The sequence below is a fragment of the Physeter macrocephalus genome, chromosome 14, assembly GCF_002837175.3.
Source record: "Physeter macrocephalus isolate SW-GA chromosome 14, ASM283717v5, whole genome shotgun sequence".
In the NCBI taxonomy this organism is placed as follows: Eukaryota; Metazoa; Chordata; class Mammalia; order Artiodactyla; family Physeteridae; genus Physeter; species Physeter macrocephalus.
In genome coordinates this window covers 55,368,220-55,375,162 of record NC_041227.1, presented here as the reverse complement: position 1 = coordinate 55,375,162, position 6,943 = coordinate 55,368,220, and positions in this window count along the sequence as shown.

Below are 6,943 nucleotides of genomic sequence, written 5' to 3'. Positions count from 1 at the left end.
GGAGAGGCCACAACAGTGAGAGGCCCGCGTAACACATAAAAACTCCCATAAACCATTATATGTGGAACCTAAAAAAATAATACAAATGAATCTATATACAAAAGACACAGAAAACAAACTTACGGTTACCAAAGGAGAGAGGGAGGGAGGGAAGGAACAATTAGGAGTATGGGATCAACAGATACAAACTACTATAAATAAAATAGATAAGCAACAAGGATTTACTATACCTTGTATATAGCACAGGGAATTACCCAATATCTTGTAATAACCTATAATGGAACATAATCTGCAAAAAACCACTATGCTGTACACCTGAAACTAACACAATACTGTAAATCAACTGTATTTCAACTTTTAAAAAATTTAGTTAAAACTACAGAATGTAAAATATGGGTTTTCTTGTGTGAGAAACACTGACAGAATACCAAACCAGAGACTCAGATTTAAGGGAACTGGTGAGTGACTTCCCTGGTGGCGCGGTGGTTAATAATCCACCTGCCAATGCAGAGGACATGGGTTCGAGCCCTGGTCCAGGAAGATCCCACATGCCGCAGAGCAACTAAGCCCCCGTGCGCCACAACTACTGAGCCTGCGCTCTAGAGCCTGTGCACCACAAGAAGAGAAGCCACCGCAATGAGAAACCCGCGCACCACAACGAAGGGTAGTCCCCGCTCACCGCAACTAGAGAAAGCCCACACGCGGCAACAAAGACCCAACGCAGCCAAAAATAATAAATAAATAAATAAATTTATCTTAAAAAAGGAAACTGCTGAAAGGACAAAGTAGAATAAAATATTTGAAGCAAGTGATACTGAGTTACCATAGTAACTCACTTTTTAAAATAACCAAATTTGGCTTAGACACAATAGTAATGAGTCAGTTAAAAAGACAGATTACAAAATTTGGGGCAGGGGAAAAATGATTATTAGCACACGAAAGGAAAAAAAAAAAAAGAAAGAGCTCTGATTAAGAAAAAAATTAACAAGCATTATTTCTCTCCAATTCTAAGAAAAGGATTAATACCTGGGAGAAATATATGTAATCTTCCCCCTGCCCCCTACTCAAATGCCACCACCTTGATCATGGTATAAAAAGTGGCCATGAAATCTCAGATACTGGTTGATGTGGACTAGTTAGGGCTGACATAGCCTTGAAGAGCAGTGCAGCCTGACCCAGATGGCCTGGTGTAATCTGAAATGAATTTATCATTGTTTCAGGAGAACACCTAGGGCCAGAGCAGCAGCCAGATGTCTAGAAAGAGAATAGTAAAGGAAACATCCTTTTATTGATACAGGGTGGTTTCCTGGCCTGTAAGACGCCGCCCTGCATTGCCATAAGATATTGTGGGTCTCATGAGATAACCCACAGGCAGCAAAAGTACTTTGAACCTTATAAAGGCCTGTGCAAATGACAGGTGTCTTACGGAAGAGTAGTGTGGATTCTGTTCTAGCAGTGTGGATTCTGTTCTAGCAACCTACAGTGAATGGGTACTGGTGACTTCGGACCATATTTGTTTTTGTTAGTAATATACTATGTAACTCAAATCTACACAAAGAAATCAAGAGAACTAGAAACGGTAAATAAGGTTAATATTTTTTTAAAAACTAGAAATACATTTTTTCTCTTCTAACTTCTTCCAATAAGATTATATAAAACAATAATGTAACACTATATTATTCAGTTTGTAGTAGATTAAAAAAAGAGTAATAATAGCATAAAAAAGGGAGGAGGAAACGGAGCTGTATTGGAGCAGTTTCCGTATCTTACTGAAATTAAGTTAGTATAAATCTGAAGTAACTAAAAAAAAGTTTTAAATCATTAAAGGAATTAATGTTTTATAAAAGATCCACTTAATACAAAAGAAGGAAGTAAAGAACAAAGAGATGTAGAAACCAAAGAGCAAAATGGCAGGTGAATATGCGCTACCATGTTGGGCCTCCGCGGTTAACACACTTTATGCTCTAGGTCACCTACGAAGGTGACCATTCATAGCACATTTTACATCCCTGGAAAATCTGCACCGGGGTCATGCAGCTGGATTGCGGCACAGGTAGGGTCTCATCTCCCGTTTTTTTTGGTTTTTTTGCGTGGCATCATACTGCCTTAGTTCCCTCCGAGTTTTATATGCCTGGTTTGTAGTTATTGACAACGGAAGTCGAGTCTAGATCTGTGGTCCCAGCAATTTCGTAATTACGGACATTCTCTTAGCTCCAGGTACACTTGTCCCAGGGAAACAATCCCTTCCTGTCACTCTCAACTCATATTTCATCCTTCTCCGACTTGTTTTTAATCACAAAAACTTATTTAGAGGGACTTCCCTGGTGGCGCAGTGGTTAAGACTCTGCCTGCCACTGCAGGGGACATGGGTTCGAGCCCTGATCCAGGAAGATCCCACATGCCGCAGAGCAACTAAGCCCGTGCGCCACAACTACTGAGCCTGCGCTCTAGAGCCTGCAAACCACAACTTCTGAGCCACATGCCCAAAGCCCATGGTCCGCAACAAGAGAAGGCACCGCAATGAGAAGCCCTCGCACCACAACGAAGAGTAGTCCCCACTTGCCAGAACTAGAGAAAGCCCGCGCAGCAACAAAGACTCAACGCAGCCAAAAATAAATTAATTTTTTTAAAAAAACAACTTACTTAGAAAGGACCTAACATTCAGAGTCACAGAGGATTTAGAGTCGACAGTGGGTCGCTGGAGCGGCTTGTTAACCTTGACTTTGAGCCTGAATTCCTCACCTACTAGCTTTGTGGCCGCAGTCACGTGGCTTTTCCAAGCCTCGGTTTTCGCATCTGTGAAGTGAGTACAGGCTGTACAGACCCTCCTCCCAGGGGTGTGATGTAGGGACATGGTGCTCAGGCGCACAGCACTTCACTGGTGCAGGAAATGGACACTGGGAGACGACAGTCACTAAAATTTATTGAGTACTCACTATGGGCCCGGCAGTTTCCATCAATGACCTCATTTAATTCTCAAAGCAGGGCTTCCCACCGGAGCCTGTAGTGATATTAGCAGACACGACTGCTGTCACCAACACGACTTTTTAAACTCAAGGAGCCAAGAGGGGACTCCCTGTAGCCCGGGGCTGCTAAGGTCTGCACTGGCTGGATGCAGAGATAGGAGTCGCCGGACGCTTGGCGCCGGGGCCTGCGCAGACTCAGTGGACTGGATACCGGAGCGAGCACGTGGCTACGGCGGCTTCGGCGCATACTTCAGGGACGGGGGCGGGGCCTGTGGGACTCCGCCGCGGCTGCCCAGCCGCCAGCGGGGAACGGATCCGCGCAGACTCCGTAAGCGAGGGGGCGGGGCTATCTGGGGGCGGGGCTGATGGGCGGTGTCCACGCAGACTCTCGGGTGGGGGCGGAGCCGCCCGCGCGGGGGCGGGCGCCGCGGCTGCGGCGGAGCTGACGTGGACCGTACGGGTTAGCTGGCTCGGCGAGTTGCGGGATTGGGGAGCGACGGGCCGGGCCGGGCCTTCGGGCCCTTGGCGGCGGCGGCGGTATAAAGCCGGCGACGGGGAGCATGTAATGTCGGAATGCGGAGGCCGCGGCGGCGGCAGCAGCAGCGACGACGCCGAGGACGAGGGTGGCGGTGGCGGCGGCCCCGTGGGCTCCGGCTCCCTCAGCCCGGCCCCGGCTGCTTCCTCGGAGGGCCGGCTCCGCCGCTGGCTGCGCGGCGCCTCCCTCATGGCGCGCCGGCGGCCCGAGCTGCTCTGCGGGGCTGTGGCGCTCGGCTGCGCGCTGCTCCTCGCACTCAAGTTCACCTGCAGGTGAGGCGGCCCGCACCCCCAGGCCCGGCGCCCCCTCGGCCTGGCGGGCGGCGAGTAGCCGGCTTGGGCCTCGGGGTCGAGGGTCGTAGCGGCCTCCGGGGAAGTCGGGCCTGACTTTGCCTGGAGCTATGGACTTGATCCTCCTCCAGCGTGCGGCCATGCCCGCCGCGTTCCCTTCTCTCCGGCCAGCGAGCCATAAGGCGAGGTTTTGGGGTGCTGCCTGGCGCCCGAGGAAGGCGGTCCAGGTTCCGAGCTGCTTGTCAGCTGTTGGGGTTTCTTGGGGGTGCACCTGTCACTTCTGCCCAGGCTACAGGACCCTCATTTATCACCCATTTTATTTCCCTTATGCCCAGGCTCGGCGTAGACAACCTTTAGCGTCCCACATGTTGAGAATTCATGCACTCATCGATATAGCGATTATTTATCCGCACCTCTTGTGTGCGGAGCGCTCATCCAGGTTAGCGATGAAGAAAAAAAGTCCCTGTTCTCCATTCCAGGGGGTGGTACAGACAGTAAATAAGAAAATTTAATATAATTTTAAAGAGCTTTAGTAAGTGCTATGCAGGGAATAGAAGCGAAGAGGGTGGGGCAGAAAGGCCTTCCTAAGGGAGCTAGATAGGAAACGCACCCACGAAGGGGAAGGGGCCAACATTGGGGAGATCTGGGGGAAGCGTCCAGGGGAGAGGAAAGAGCAAGTGCAAAGGTCCTTTGACCTGAGGCTGGACAAGGCTGGTGTTTTCCTGGAACTGGAAGGAAGGCCTGAGTAGGCTGGAGTGTAGTGAGCAGGAGTGAAAGTTAATGTCTCTCTTTGGGAAAGTACACAAATAAAAAATTTACTTTAAATTTCAGGAGCACTTTTGGGCTCCCAAATCCACAGTGTATCTCCTGGGACTCCAATTTATAAATCTGTGGTGCCACTGACTGGTATATTGGCCACGAGGAAGATTTCAGCTTGGAACATTTTTTTTGAGTCTGTTAAAGACAATATGTGGCCCCTGTTGTCAAACAGATGTCAAAGGATTGGGGATTGTAGTGGAAAGAACAAATTATAATAGCTATCATTGAGTATTTGCTATGTGCCAGGTGCTGTACTGCCAGCTAGGTTTCTCAGCCTTGGTACTGTTGATATCTTGGGTCAGATAATCTTTGTTGTGGCGGGCTCTTCTGTACATTATGGGATGTTTAGCGGCATCCCTGGCCTCTACCTACTACATGCCAGTACCTACTACCTGCTCCTACCCCTCCACCCCAGTGTGACAACTAGAAGTGTCTCCAGACAGTACCAAATGCCCTCTGGGGAACAGAATCGCCTGTTTGAGAACTACAGTTGCATTTATTCACTTAACACATGATCTGAGAGCCTAGTATGGATCACTTAAGTCTCAATCCAGTAAAGTCTGGATATAGATACTCTTACCCTTCCAGTTTACACACGAAGGAGTGGAGCTTTGGTCGTGATGCAAAACTTGCCCCAAATCACATCCACCTAATAAGTGGCTGAACTGGAATTTGAATCCTTTATTGTCAGGAATTAGTCTCTTTACCTTGTTCTTTATCACGTCCTGCACAAGGAAATTAGACAAAGTATTTTACAAGGTAGAATATTGCAAGGTGGTATTTGGACTCAAATTAGGAGGAGAGGTTTTCTCTCCTGCAAGGGTTGGGGGGCTTACTTGCATCACTTTGTCCATCTATAGTAATAATGTGCGGTGTTTGCTCTGAGAGAACAGGGCTTAATAGATATGAAAGTGCTTTGAGATTTCAGGAAGATGGAAGAGTGTAAATCCAATTACTAGAGCAGACTGAGCAAGGTTCCCACCTACTTCAGGCAAGAAGAGTGAACGGGCTGCTTGCCTGTCCAGCTTCTTTGTGTGCCACTGGCAAATTTCACAGTCTTTTAATAGACTCAGATTGATTTTTTTAGAGTCTCCTTTGATGGAATGGTGTCATGATACTACTTTATCACTCTACAACTGACTAACATTTCTGCCACTCTTTTCCTATTTTACTCTTAAGATCTTTGTGTTAATGAGGACAGAGGCTTAAAGGAGAGTAGAATTTTTTAAAATTAATTTTTATTGATAGCTCCAGGCCTGAAATAGGTGACAGCCCTCTTCACTGTCTTGTTGCTTAGCTGCGTTCAAATCAGATAGCATTAAGAAAAGGTTGATTTGGGGTTGAAACACTATGAATAATTGTGCATTTCTGGGAACTTAAATCTGTGTGCTACCTGCTTTTCTATGCATTGAATCTCCACGACTTCATCCTCACTTTTCTTTTACCCTGAATTGTGGGTGTGTTTTTTTGTGGGGAAAAAAATTGTGAGTGTGTGTTTGTCTCTATTATCTCTATATGTATTTTGCTTTATATATTCATTTTGCTTTATTTCGTTTTGTAAGCTCAAAGCCGCTTCAGATCCTTTGGGATGAAGGGTAGAGTATGAGTGTCATACAAAAATTGGGAGTTGCAACAGGCCTTCCTTGTTTGCAACCAACTCTTGAGTTTTTGGTGCCTGAGATTTACACTTCAAAGCTGCAGGAAATCTTTGATCTAGGTATAGTTTCTCAAAAACGAGAGCATATTTAGGAGTTAAATGGAAACTCGTGAATGTTTCTGTTGGGGCAGAGGCATATGTTTCTCCTCCCTGGTTAATGTTTGCTTTTTGATGGGCCATGGGTTTATCTGGCTCATTTACTTGAGGAGCTGCTCTGAACATGCAGAGCAGCCAGTACTAAGTTGATGATTATCCTCTGTTTGACTGTCACAGACCTGCATTTTCCCTCAGATTGCGTATTTAACTTTTAAGACGAAATCTGAATAGTAGAAAAATAATACCTCCAAAGAGGAGCATTTTGGACTTGCTGAGAAATGTGTTACTTATTCGCTGCAAGACCTCCCTCCCCTCTGCATGACTGTCTTCTTGTCACTCAAATCTTAGCTTAAAAGATACCACCCTGGGCTTCCCTGGTGGCGCAGTGGTTGAGAATCTGCCTGCCAATGCAGGGGACACGGGTTTGAGCCCTGGTCTCGCAAGATCCCACATGCCGCGGAGCAACTGGGCCTGTGAGCCACAGCTACTGAGCCTGTGCGTCTGGAGCCTGTGCTCTGCAACAAGAGAGGCCGCGATAGTGAGAGGCCCGCGCACCGCGATGAAGAGTGGCCCCCGCTCA